This window comes from Culex pipiens, chromosome 3 (assembly GCF_016801865.2).
Source record: "Culex pipiens pallens isolate TS chromosome 3, TS_CPP_V2, whole genome shotgun sequence".
Lineage (NCBI taxonomy): Eukaryota > Metazoa > Arthropoda > Insecta > Diptera > Culicidae > Culex > Culex pipiens.
In genome coordinates, this window is record NC_068939.1 from 57,867,192 (window position 1) to 57,882,366 (window position 15,175).

General features: G+C 34.4%; 1 protein-coding gene across 2 annotated transcripts in view; it reads left to right on the forward strand.

The window, feature by feature from the left end:
* LOC120416057 (potassium voltage-gated channel protein Shal) overlaps positions 1 to 15,175 on the forward strand; it is a 406,813-nt gene that overhangs the window by 272,916 nt on the left and 118,722 nt on the right. The window lies entirely within an intron of this gene.

Consider the following 15,175-nt stretch of genomic DNA (forward strand, 5'->3'; position numbering starts at 1 on the left):
CAGAAGGTGAAGCAGCTCAAGCCATCATCACCGCGACCAGTCTGTGGAGCTGCAATGGAGTTTGCACCATTTTGCTGACGTGGGATCGCGCAAGTATCCACCATCGCCGACGACGTGCCAAGATCGTTGGTCAGCTGCAATCCGCGCCAAGGATTCCTGCAGCTGAAGGTGCGATTCCCAGCGACCAGCAAAACGGGTGAGCGAGTGCAGTGCAAGAAAAGTTCTGGCCACGGATGCGCCCGTCACGTCACGTCTGACTACGGAGCGCTCGTTCCGTGCACTACGCCAACCACCAAGAAGACACCTGTACCTGGAATCGCCATTTTGTTCGCGCAGACGTGGACGCTAGTAACCGCCTTTGGTGCTAGGTCCAGGTGCGCACCACGTACGAAGCGGATCGATCTACCACGTCCTCACCAAGCCGCTCTTCCAGATCGCCGAAGGCCGATTCGGTGGACATGCTGGAGGAAATCGACGAGGGAGTGGTATTCGGCAGCCTTCCGGTCATCCGCCAGTCCCAGTCCCGCACAACCAAGGACAAAATGGGGCCGCAAGTCCAGGACAGAAGTAGCCGACCATCACGACGGAGAAGTCCCGCTCAAGATCACCATCCACGTCGGCGCACGTGACATGGCGGGGAGGGCTTCCCGCTGAAACAAGCCATCAAGAGGTCCACGTTGCACACCGCAAACGAGTGCATAACGTCGAGGACCTGCACGAGAACATCAAAATCGACGACGAAGAAACATTCCTGCCAGGTCAAGGCGGGGAGGGTCTCTCAACAAAAAAAATGGTGTCCAAAATTTGCATTCCATGCAGTTTTGGAATTCTTACGAATTCGGCGGGGAGTATGTTCAAAACACATTGGACTACTTTCCACAATTTTGACCACCAAATTCATGATCTGCACCCATAGTGCAGTGTCTGGAATTCTGCTGCTGGACTCAACCAGCTGATCGTCGTCGGATTAGGCAAAGACAATAGCTTGCCTGTCCGAGCCTTTCTACGCTAATTCGCTTCGATCAGCTGGTCTTGTACAGTAGCAGAATCAGAACAGTTAGACCGTCGTTGCGATCACTTCGCACTCCTCGCACCCTCGTCCACAGACTGGACTTGGTGCAGTGCACAGTGGTCGGAAACGCAAATTTAGCAGGAATAATTTATTTCCGCTTCAGGGATGCATTTTCGAGCTTCGGTGTCTAAGAAGCATTTGTTTAAAATGAAATTCTACATCTTTTGGTCAAAACGATATTAGGGTGGTCCAACAATTACTAATATTTTCAAAAACTATCTTCGCTTCTAGATGAGATAGAGGTATACTTTCTTCAACAGTATTGTAGTACTAGCCATTTCAAACAACTTTGTCGAAGACACCAAATCTCTATCTCTTAATCTGATCATTCTACAGCATTTTATATGAAAAGCAGTAGGGTGGCCCATCAAAAAAGTGTTTTTATTGCGTATCTTTTTTGTATTATTTTTGGCATTTTTGGTGTCTTCGGGACATATTTAGAGCATAAAAATACGCGTCTTTTGAAATGTCAACGAAGTCGCTAGGTCATTTTGGTAAAAAGTTACAGCGTTTTTAAAATTTTTAATAGGCCTTTTTCAAATGTTTGTATCTTTTCGAGGGGGACACAAAAAAATACGCTCTGCGGTGCATCTGAAAGCTCAAAACTTCTTCTTTAATATGAATATAACATCTCAAAAGGGTTTTTCTTAAACTCAAGTTACAGCGATTTAAAAATGGTCATTTTATGAGATTTTGTGCCATGCCCTATGAAAAAATTTACATGAATATCGCATTAATCAGTATCAAAACTGCTCTCAGTGAGCTCAAATGCAGGTAAAATTGATTTGTGGACAAACGTGATCGATCCTGGTTTTTATGGCAACTAGGGTGGTCTTAGATGACCTAGGGTGGTTCATATTCGTTCACTCTTAAAAATTATTTTTTTTAAATTCGCATAGAAAGAAAAATTAAAAAAATAAACATTTGAAATTTAAATACATAACCTGTTTTAAATAGTAAAGCAGCTGAGGATATGATATCTCATTAGGGTGGCTCAAATTAATTAGAAAATAAAAAGATTAAAGATTTTATTATTTCTCTACGTTTTCGTAAATCGACTTTTATTTGAGCAGTTCTCTAGGATTTCGGTCATTCAATTTTTTTTGTATTTTTTAATCCGACTGAAACTTTTTTGATGCCTTCGGTATGCCCAAAGAAGCCATTTTGCATCATTAGTTTGTCCATATAATTTTCCATACAAATTCGGCAGCTGTCCATACAAAAATGATGTATGAAAATTCAAAAATCTGTATCTTTTGAAGGAATTTTTTGATCGATTTGGTGTCTTCGGCAAAGTTGTAGGTATGGATACGGACTACACTGGAAAAATATAATACACGGTAAAAAAAATTTGGTGATTTTTTTATTTAACTTTTTATCACTAAAACTTGATTTACAAAAAAACACTATTTTTAATTTTTATTATTTTTTGATATGTTTTAGAAGGCATAAAATGCCAACTTTTCAGAAATTTCCAGGTTGTGCAAAAAATCACTGACCGAGTTATGAATTTTTTAATCAATACTGATTTTTTCAAAAAATCGAAATTTTGGTCGTAAAAATTTTTCAACTTCATTTTTCGATGTAAAATCAAATTTGCAATCAAAAAGTACTTTACTGAAATTTTGATAAAGTGCACCGTTTTCAAGTTATAGCCATATTTAAGTGACTTTTTTGAAAATAGTCGCAGTTTTTCATTTTTTTAAATTAGTGCACATGTTTGCCCAGTTTTGAAAAAAATATTTTTGAAAAGCTGAGAAAATTCTCTATATTTTGCTTATTTGGACTTTGTTGATACGACCTTTAGTTGCTGAGATATTGCAATGCAAAGGTTTAAAAACAGGAAAATTGATGTTTTCTAAGTTTCACCCAAACAACCCACCATTTTCTATCGTCAATATCTCAGCAACTAATGGTCCGATTTTCAATGTTAATATATGAAACATTTGTGAAATTTTCCGATCTCTTCGAAAAAAATATTTTTGGAATTTTCAAATCAAGACTAACATTTCACAAAGGCCAAACATTCAATATTACGCCCTTTTAAAATGTTTGTCTTGATTTGAAAATTCCAAAAATATTTTTTTCGAAAAGATCGGAAAATTTCACAATTGTTTCATATATTAACATTGAAAATCGGACCATTAGTTGCTGAGATATTGACGATAGAAAATGGTGGGTTGTTTGGGTGAAACTTAGAAAACATCAATTTTCCTGTTTTTAAACCTTTGCATTGCAATATCTCAGCAACTAAAGGTCGTATCAACATAGTCCGAATAAGCAAAATATAGAGAATTTTCTCAGCTTTTCAAAAATATTTTTTTCAAAACTGGGCAAACATGTGCTCTAATTTAAAAAAATGAAAAACTGCGACTATTTTCAAAAAAGTCACTTAAATATGGCTATAACTTGAAAACGGTGCACTTTATCAAAATTTCAGTAAAGTACTTTTTGATTGCAAATTTGATTTTACATCGAAAAATGAAGTTGAAAAATTTTTACGACCAAAATTTCGATTTTTTGAAAAAATCAGTATTGATTAAAAAATTCATAACTCGGTCAGTGATTTTTTGCACAACCTGGAAATTTCTGAAAAGTTGGCATTTTATGTCTTCTAAAACATATCAAAAAATAAAAAAAATTAAAAATAGTGTTTTTTTGTAAATCAAGTTTTAGTGATAAAAAGTTAAATAAAAAAATCACCAAATTTTTTTTTACCGTGTATTATTTTTTCCAGTGTAGTCCGTATCCATACCTACAACTTTGCCGAAGACACCAAATCGATCAAAAAATTCCTTCAAAAGATACAGATTTTTGAATTTTCATACATCATTTTTGTATGGACAGCTGCCGAATTTGTATGGAAAATTATATGGACAAACTAATGATGCAAAATGGCTTCTTTGGGCATACCGAAGGCACCAAAAAAGTTTCAGCCGGATTAAAAAATACAAAAATTAAAATTGAAGAAAAAAGACCGATTTCGTAGAGAATTGCTCATTTGTATTTTTTAATAGGATAAAACATTCCATGTATTTACTTTGACAAAAGGAGTCATTTTGTATAATTTGTTTGCCAATACGAGGATCCTTTTCCAATTTATATCTTTTTACCTAAAAATGCAAATTCATTATTTTCGGTGCATTTAATAAAAAGAATTAGTACCAGGTTTTACAACAAAACCTGAACACTTGCCTTAAAGATGTTTCCCAACAAATATAACAAATTTTCAGAAATAAAATAAGAGTTTTGGGAAATTAACTTCAATCAACTTCTAATATCAATTTCTAAAGTGTGCATTTTTCCCTGAAACTATTTTTAAGGGTTCAAATCATAACCTACCACGTTTTTAAGACGCTAAATCGATAAGAAAATGTATCATATTTACGAATATTCACATTCCCATTTTGTATGGGCAAAATTGTATGAAGCTTGGTATGGAACAAATAATGATGCAAAATGGCACCCTTAAACACAGTAAGTGCGTGGAAAGTTTTATCCTATTCAAAAAACACAAATAAAAGTCGATTTTCGAAAACGTAGAGAAATAATAATATGTTAAAATACATTTTCTAACGAATAAAATCTTTAATCTTTTTATTTTCTAATTAATTTGAGCCACCCTAATCAGATATCATATCCTCAGCTGCTTTACTATTTAAAACAGGTTATGTATTTAAATTTCAAATGTTTTTTTTTTAATTTTTCTTTCTATGCGAATTAAAAAAAATATTTTTTAAGAGTGAACGAATATGAACCACCCTAGGTAATCTAAGACCACCCTAGTTGCAATAAAAACCAGGTTCGATCACGTTTGTCCACAAATCAATTTTACCTGCATTTGGGCTCACTGAGAGCAGTTTTGATACTGATTAATGCGATATTCATGTAAATTTTCTCATAGGGCATGGCACAAAATCTCATAAAATGACGATTTTTAAATCGCTGTAACTTGAGTTTAAGAAAAACCCTTTTGAGATGTTATATTCATATTAAAGAAGAAGTTTTGAGCTTTCAGATGCACCGCAGAGCGTATTTTTTTGTGTCCCCCTCGAAAAGATACAAACATTTGAAAAAGGCCTATTAAAAACTTTAAAAACGCTGTAACTTTTTACCAAAATGACCTAGCGACTTCGTTGACATTTCAAAAGACGCGTATTTTTATGCTCTAAATATGTCCCGAAGACACCAAAATTGCCAAAAATAATACAAAAAAGATACGCAATAAAAACACTTTTTTGATGGGCCACCCTACTGCTTTTCATATAAAATGCTGTAGAATGATCAGATTAAGAGATAGAGATTTGGTGTCTTCGACAAAGTTGTTTGAAATGGCTAGTACTACAATACTGTTGAAGAAAGTATACCTCTATCTCATCTAGAAGCGAAGATAGTTTTTGAAAATATTAGTAATTGTTGGACCACCCTAATATCGTTTTGACCAAAAGATGTAGAATTTCATTTTAAACAAATGCTTCTTAGACACCGAAGCTCGAAAATGCATCCCTGAAGCGGAAATAAATTATTCCTGCTAAATTTGCGTTTCCGACCACTGTGCAGTGATATTTGTTTGTATTTTTGTGACGAATAAAGTCTTGTGTTTTCGTTATCCTGCGTGTTTCACTGCATCGGCCAGCATCCGTACTTAACAATGTCATTTTATGGGAAATTTAATGTTCTTTTCAAATCTACATTGACCCAGAAGGGTCATTTTTTCATTTAGAACAAAATTTTTCATTTTAAAATTTCGTGTTTTTTCTAACTTTGCAGGGTTATTTTTAAGAGTGTAACAATGGTCAACAAAGTTGTAGAGCAGACAATTACAAAAAAATTTGATATATAGACATAAGGGGTTTGCTTATAAACATCACGAGTTATCGCGATTTTACGAAAAAAAGTTTTGAAATAGTAGTTTATGCAACAAGTTGCAAAAAGAGGATTTTTTCAGCACGAGTCGTACATTTATCCAACGAGGTTCATCGAGTTGGATAAATACGACGAGTGCTGAAAAAATCAAGTTTTGCAACGAGTTCCATACAACATTTTTTGCAATTTCGAAAAACACCCATTGAGTGAAATTTTAAGTCGAATTTTCATGTATTTTGTCAATAAATCGTCTAAATCAAAAAAATGTTGAAAAGTGTTACTTTCCGAAACAAGTGCTGAAAAGTTCAACTTTTCAGCACCCATTTGAGTGCTGAAAAGTAGAACTTTCCAGCATATATTTTGAAAAGTGTTGCTATTCGATTCTTTTTTTTTTTGGTACAGAAAAGTAGGCTATTTCATCGTTCAAGAATGACAGGAAAAGTAAGTAGTTTCACGACGGAATTGCAAAAAGTTACTTTTTGCGTTTCTCTATGTTTCGTCGTCCGTGTCTATCGCGGGTGACCATGAACGGCCATGATCGATGACGACCAACTTTTTCAAAACTTTTTTTTTTGTAAAATCGCTTTATTTCGTGATGTTTATAAGCAAACCCTTTATGTCTATATATTAAATTTTTTGTAATTGTCTGCTTTACAACTTTGTAGAAAATTGTTACACTCTAAAAAATAACCCTGCGATGTTAGAAAAAACACGAAATTTTAAAATGAAAAATTTTGTTCTACATGAAAAAATTACCCTTCTGGGTCAATGTAGATTCGAAAAGAACATTAAGTTTCCCATAAAATGACATGTTCCAAAAAAATTTACAGTCAAGTAACGGAAAATGGGAGAATTTAAAAAAAAAAGTGTTTTTTTCGATGAAAAATACGTTTTTTCGGAATTCTGAGTACGCCATCAAATCGGGCGACTAATTTTACATAAAAGTCCTTTTGACACCAAATTTCTATCTCATCACCGTTTCAGGCTGCAAATTATTGAAAAACACCTCTTTTTTCGCATGTTCAAAAATGGAAGGGGTCGTACCGGCCCTCCGTCACGAGATATCAAAAAACGGACCTCGGATTCGTGATCAGGGACAAAAGTTACCTCTTAGGACAAAGTTTCACGCAAATCGAAGAGGGGTCCGGGCAACTGCTGTGTGAGTTGGCGAAGAATTACCCATTTTTTTAATTTTTATTTTTGGATCTATTTCAGGGGACAAAAAAAACATGTTTTGAGCTAGGGCTCAGCAAGGGCAACATTGTTTTGACCGAGTTATGAACTTTTGAAAAAGGAGTAATCTTCTACGAAATTGGTCGATTTCGACCAAACTTTGTGGGGGCCTTTCTTATAATCAAAATAGCTTGTTTGTGTCATTGGTTCAAGTCGCCATACAATTTTAGGATCTGTGCATACAAAAATGGTACGTAAATAATCAACAATCTGTTATTTTTTAATAAATAATCTGATCAATTTGGTGTCTTCGGCAAAGTTGTTGGTATTGTTAATGACTATTCAGAATAAAATAAGTACACGGAAAAAAGTTTGCTGATTTTTTTAATTAATTTTATTTCCCAAAACCTCAATATCCTATTAAACGATTTTTTTTTGGATTTTTGAGTTTTTTAATATTTCGGGGAATAAAAAACTTTGTCAACTTTTGAGCCATAAAGAAGAAGGTAAGGTAAAAAATTCAAGAATTTTTTTTTCAGAAAAGATTTTGAAAAATAAAATTGATATCTTGCACAACATTTTTTAACATGATTATTTAAATGTAAAATTTAATTCTCAATTGAAAGATATTTTTTAGAATTTTTGATAGTGCACTGTTTTTAAGTTCTTTTTTCAAACTTCCATGTTCGGCCTCAAAAACATAGTGCATGCCCTTAAAATATATTTTTCAAAGAAAATCACATGGTCATAATTATTAGGCAATTTTTCTCCAACATAAGTTTTTCACAGAATAATGTTTGGACAAAAATCAAAGAGGCAATGGTGTATTTTTTATGGTTGGATGACGCTTTGGTGGGAATATGAAACCTTCCCATATTCCTGAAAAAAGTGATAAATTAAAATGAACCAGGAGAGTTAATGAAAGTCACAGCAAGAGCAAAGATTATTTGACCGAGTCATTATTTTTTGAAAATATTTGAGCAGTTCTTTACGGAATCGGTCCTTTTTTCTTTAATTTTAATTTTTGTATTTTTTAATCCGGCTGAAACTTTTTTGGTGCCTCCGGTATGCCCAAAGAAGCCATTTTGCATCATTAGTTTGTCCACATAATTTTCCATACAAATTTGGCAGCTGTCCATACAAAAATGATATGTGAAAATTCAAAAATCTGTATCTTTTGAAGGAATTTTTTGATCGATTTGGTGTCTTCGGCAAAGTTGTAGGTATGGATATGGACTACACTGAAAAAAAATATACACGGTAAAAAAAATTTTGGTGATTTTTTATTTAACTTTTTGTCACTAAAACTTGATTTGCAAAAAGCACTATTTTTATTTTTATTTTTTTTAAATATGTTTTAGAGGACATTGTTAAAATACAAAACATTCGTGAAATTTTCCGATCTTAGCTTAGCTTAGCTGAGTTGACCGTACTCTAGCCGAGCATAGAGCTCGCAATAGCTAGGTTGGCGCCGATAAGGAAAATAAATGCGTCAGGAATGTGCCGAATGACACATTACTACTCATTTGTCCTTTTGGTCGACTCCTCACGATCAACGGGGGAAGTGGGGAGGGATGTGATGATTGGATACCCTATAGAGATGCCTAAGAACTTAGATGACCTCCAAGATATCTGGATTTGGAAGGGAAAGGGTATGATGGGATACTTCACCGACGAATGAAGTAATGGGCATTGGTTGGTTAATTTAATAAAAAATAGTGTGCAGTAAAATAATTAGCGAAAAAACAAGAACGCTCTCACCAAATTCAGCTGCTTAAGTTCCGATGGTTAGGTCTTCAGCGTTGACAATTTTTAAGTAACGCTGTAGTCGAAAAAAGGCTCCGTCATCCTCACACCACCGACGTCGCTGGCATCCTGAGAGTTGTGTAAATGGAACTTGATCCACAGGAACGCTTCAAACGACGACATTTTGGTGATGTTAACCAGCTTTTGTTGTTACTGCTACTCTTGCTTCTGTTGGCATCTCCTCGTGGTGAAGTTATTCAGCCGATGAGTCGTGAAAGTCGAACTATAATCCACGAAACTATCTGCCGGGGCACTTCCGCGACTTTCACTTGATGATCATGAACACCAGACATCATTTAAAATCTTAGAATTTCACCTAAGTTCACACTTTAAAAGGAAATCGAATGAAAATTTAGAGGTCGACAGTGACAGCAAACAAAAAACGCGTCCGTACACGGTCACGGATTGCTAAAAAAATATTTTCAAAAATTTTAAATCAAGACTAACATATCAAAAAGGCGTAATATTGAATTTTTGGTCTTTTTAAAATGTTAGCCTTGATTTAAAATTTTTGAAAATATTTTTAGTACATATCCATACCTACAACTTTGCCGAAGACACCAAATCGATCAAAAAATTCCTTCAAAAGATACAGATTTTTGAATTTTCACATATCATTTTTGTATGGACAGCTGCCAAATTTGTATGGACAATTATGTGGACAAACTAATGATGCAAAATGGCTTCTTTGGGCATACCGGAGGCACCAAAAAAGTTTCAACCGGATTAAAAAATACAGAAAAAATCGAATGACCGAAATCTCAGAGAATTGTTCATTTGACATTGCGGCAATAGTTTGTTCATTTTTTTAAAATATAAAATAGAATGTGCAATCGATACCTTGTTGAGATTGAAGATAAGCAATTTCAACTGAAAAAAAGTTGTCTTGCAATCATTATAGTTTACCAAAAATGTAAAATTTCACGAAAACAAAAAAAATTGCGGTACTGTACATCGATTTTTTTTTAATTTTAAAAGATTTTGAATAAACCTAAACATGTTTAAAATTATTCTAAACGCAGAGGAATACGTTTAAGTTATTGTTAATGAAATATTGATTGTTTTTAGTGTTAGTGTTTTTGTCTTCTTCAAACATTATCTTGAATCAATTAGTTAAGTATAATGTCTGAACAATTTTATTATTGGTCCTTTTATGAAATGATTCATTAATCAAAGGATCTAATAGCTTTCTTTAACAGCCAGTAAAAGTTTAACTAATTCAGTAGTAACAATTCAAAAGGGTGAATCTGCGTTTGTAAACAAGCAATCAATCCCCTTTGCCCAAGTGACAGTTCACGTCAAGTAAGAGGGGGATAGACTGCTTGTTTACAAAAGCAGATTCACCCTATTGAACTGTTACTACGGAATTTGAAACAAGCTGATTTTTTCTTCAAAGAAACACAAACATATCTTAATTTTTTTTAAGATTTTGATTTTGTTACGGGAGGTTCAAATCATTTATAAAATTTATACGTGTTCGTTATAAAATTTAAGTGTGGTTTGAATAGTGAGACAAAAAAAAATGTTTCAGCTGTTCAAAATTAAGAAGAAACTGCCCCACAACAAACTTTTTCTTTTTCTGACTGCAACTTATTTCTTCTCAAAATCAAGGAGCATGATAATTGTCCTTTCCGGCAATCTTTTTGCAATAAATTACTCTGCAGGATTTTTGTTTTCAACCTTCAATTGCCACACCAAATACCTCCCCAAATTGGCAAAATGCCTTCACAGTTCAATACGGCGAAAAAAGGGCCGCTCGAAATGGTCCCCTTGGCAAGAAGGATGTTTATAATCCTGCCAAAAGCGCAGGTTTTTTTTCTTGCTTGGCCAACTGGGTTTCAACCCAGTCACACAACAGGTATCTTCTTATCTTAAACGCCACCGTGTTGCGGCTGCAGAACAGCATCCCAAATGGCACCCACCAACAGGTACTAAAAAAGAGTCGTACTCTCATCAATTTCAAGCGAGATGCTTTATGGGGCTGAAGAAATTTCCCGACCCATTTTCTCAGGGTGGTGTGCTAATAGGGGGAAAATTTTGAGCAATTTACCTCATTTTGAATTATTTTGTTTCAACGAATCCATTTTCAATATTATTATTTTTTTAATTGGAAATTTAAATTTTTTGTCATGGACATAACCAATACTTGTCCCTTATAAGAACCCCCAAACAAGCAGCAGTTACACCCTCGTCTGCGTCGTTAAATGAGATGGTAAGCTTCTGGCAGCAACCCTATATCAGCATTATATCTGCGCATCAACCACCTCCCCCCAAAGTATGACAATTTCTGACGCCGCGTCTCAGATGAGCTGATTCACACCGCTGCTGCCAGGATTGATGGCGTTGTGGTGGCGTGGTCGGCGTCGTCATCCCACCGATGAGATCGTGCTGAATATGGAAAATAATATCGTAAAAATGGGTTTTTACCACGCACGTTGACGAAAGTGGGCTCGTAAAAGTGTTTTCCCTTAGGAAAAGTTAGACTTGTTGAACTACGGTGCTGAAACTTCCCTAAAAATCAACTCAATAGTCATCGTAAATATGTTTTCGAAATAACACATTCTATTTAAGCTTGTGTCAAAAGCCTTTTGAATATTCTATCAAATTTTCCTAAAAACCCTAATCTTCACAGCATGTGACGTTCGGCTACCTTTTTACAACGTGGTTTATCCGTGAGTGAGGACGGTCAAAATGGAAATCGATCAGCCGACAACGATTATCCGTCATCGTGTTGATCCTGTCACAATGGTACGCTAATCCGAGTTAGGTAGGAAGAGTGGGATTATGACGAGTGAGTGGTATTATGCACTGTTCATTCCCCATAGCTTAAATTAAATAGAATAGTGAAATTTGTAGAATTCTCGTATGCATTGCACTAGATACTAATATTCATGTAATTTTTAAAATATTTGTGCTTTTGATAGATTTTTTTTAATCTCGTGCATACTTTTCAGGCTAAGCATAGGAAACTTGTTCCTTTTGAAAAAATCCTTAGATCTTTATGAAAGCTAAACATAGGGCAAACAGTTTCATGCATTTTTAAATGTTTAAATCAATTTGAATCGAGGCGCCGAAAAAAGTCTCTATACATTTTTTTGGAATGGTCAAATTGGGATTGTGAATACAAACTCCGGTTGTTGGTACTGTTGGACTGTTAGTTGTTAACACAGAGCTCACGCCCACTTTTAAAACAAGCACTCTGTAATGTGTGTAAGCTCGCTGTTAAAGGGATGTCAAACTCAAAATGTCAAGAGTCCAACCATTGGGGTTTCAGTGAATCTAAAGAAAGGATTTTCTGATCGATTTCAAGTCTTCAACAATATTGTAGGTGTAATAAGGACTTTTCAGAAAAAAAAATTACACGGGAATTGTTTTTTCTTGATGTTTTTTTTTGTTTTTTTTTTGATGTTACATATGTTTGAATTTGTTATCCCTAAAAGTTTAACTTAAATAAAATGTTTTTAGAAACAGTATGAATATAGGAAAATATTGAACACTGAAAAAAACGTAAGCATCAAATCAATATGAAATCGAAAATAACAAAATATTCTCGAAAAGCTTGAAAAAAAATTAAATTTTTCTTTATACACTTGTTGATCAGTGTCACCTATTCCGCCTTCATTTTTAATCAGATGATGTCTCCAAAACTGTTTGATCGATTCTCAAAAATAAATAAATGATTTTTGTGATTTTTTAGGCTATTTTCAGTAAAAACAGTTTTATAGCAACCCAAACATTTTGAAATTGCAAAAAATAATTGTTTGAGCATATTTTAATTGTAATGATTAATTAATTACATGAATTTTAGTTTCATTGCAAAAAAAAATTAGTGTATCTTTTTTTTTCTAAAAAGTCCTTATGTTAAAAAAGCAATGAATTTAAAATTTTGAATGTAACACATTCGAGCAAAGTATTGATGAGAATTTTTTTATAAAAATAGGCAGCATTCGTAAATCATCTTTTTTTCAAAAAAAAAAATCTATTTCTTTAAATCTGTATTTCTTTTTCGTAAACCTAGGCCAGTTTTCGCCAAAATGGTGCCCCACAAGTGAAACCGGACAAGTTCCTGGAGTGGCCGTGGCCCCTCTGAGCCATTGTATGGGCCTGGGCAAAAAAGGTTTGGGTTTTTTCATAAAAAAAAAAAAAAAAAAATCTAGAAAAAGGCCATTGCAAATATTTTTTCTAGTTTATGTCCCTTGACTCTGGTCAAAGTCGAGGGGGAGGGCAAAAAAAGTATAAAATTTGAAATTATTAGCCGAGGTTTCAACATTTTAATGAAAAAGTGCTTTACAATGCTTTATACACCTGTCCAGTTGTTTTGCCATCATTAGTTTCCAAAATATATAAATATTGACATAAAAAATATTCTTTGCGATTTTTTTTGTGCTGAAAATGTCCTATAAATTCGTCTAAGAAACATGGAAGATTAACCTCAGGTTGCTGAGATAAAACGGATGAAAGAAAAAAAAAACAGGAAAACTGAAATTTACTAACTAAACGGGACAAACACAGAACACCCAGAGGAGATGGGCGGGAATCGAACTTTAGCCCCTTAGCACACATGATGGATCGGCAGCTATACGTTAGGAACTGGGTGCTGAATAGTGGTTCGCAAAACGGCCTCAATTTTGAACTGTCAAAGTGGAACCAATTCACGGTTCGCCAAAAGTAGAGAGTATTGTTATCGATTATTAAGAATTGTTTATTTTTTTTTGCAAGAATAAAACATATGTGGCTTTTAGAACCTGGAGGTGAAAATCTTTAAAAAGTTGAAGGCGAGGCCGTCATTTTTTATAATTATGAATGGAAGTTTTATCCATCCATCTAAAAGCTGTCTTCATTGTTTGATTCCATTTGAAAACCTACTGGTTTAGTAAAAATCTGCTCTGTTTGCTGGATCAGCTTCGCTAGAATTAGAGATGTTGTTTTTGCTGGACCAGGAAGAGCTGAAAGATTCCAAAATCAGCCAGAGAATTTATCTTCGTCACCCGTAAAAAATAAAATCCTATTTATCTGATCAAAACTTAAAAATACACACAATTTTCCAGCAAAAAATTTAGCAAAACATTGTAATAGGGCTGAAGCCGAAGTGTAAACAACGTTCCTAATGTAACAATAAACTGACGTGAGCAGGATAGACTCTTTGTTTACACTTCGGCTTCGGTCTTTTTACATTGTTATGCTTGAAAAGTAAAAAACTAGGCAACATGAAACACATACTATTGATTATAAAACTGCACATTTTCCAGTAAGAAAAAAGTCATGCTTGTGCTTGAACAGCCTCCTATTTTGTAGATGTAAACAAAGTGGGATCATTCGAAAATCACGTTACGCATTCACTCTATTCATCACCCAGGTTAGGAATATTTTAAGAAATGCATATGGGTAATTCTCTACCAACTCACACGAAATCGGAAAAAGTTGCCCCGACCCCTCTTCGATTTGCGTGAAACTTTGTCCTAAGGGGTAACTTTTGTCCCTGATCTCGAATCCGAGGTCCGTTTTTTGATATCTCGTGACGGAGGGGCGGTACGACCCCTTCCATTTTTGAACATGCGAAAAAAGAGGTGTTTTCAATAATTTGCAGCCTGAAACGGTGATGAGATAGAAATTTGGTGTCAAAGGGACTTTTATGTAAAATTCTACGCCCGATTTGATGGCGTACTCAGAATTCCGGAAAAACGTATTTTTCATAAAAAAAAAACACTAAAAAAGTTTTAAAAATTCTCCTATTTTCCGTTACTCGACTGTAAAAATTTTTGGAACATGTCATTTTAAGGGAAATTTAATGTACTTTTCGAATCTTCATTGACCCAGAAGGGTCATTTTTTCATTAAGAACAAAATTTTTTTAATTTTAAAATTTTGTGTTTTTTCTAACTTTGCAGGGTTATTTTTTAGAGTGTAACAATGTTCTACAAAGTTGTAGAGCAGACAATTACAAAAATTTTGATATATATAGGAGTAATTCTCGCTGAAAGTGGACCACTATTTACACAAGGTGCTCAAAAATCAAAAGCAATGTACTTTTCCAATAGCCCCCACCAAGTTATGAATGAAACCATGTTTGGTTGGTTAAATTTGTCCTCACCTCGGCGCCACGAAGCTAAAACATTTTTTTAAATTGGTAATTTTTTGACTTAGGCGCGTTCACAAAATTGCTAATAACTTTGTAAAACTTCAACGAACCCTTAATGTTTAGGGGTGTTTTGGAAAGGAAATGAGCAGAGCTTTCGAATGCACTTGTCAGAAAAATACC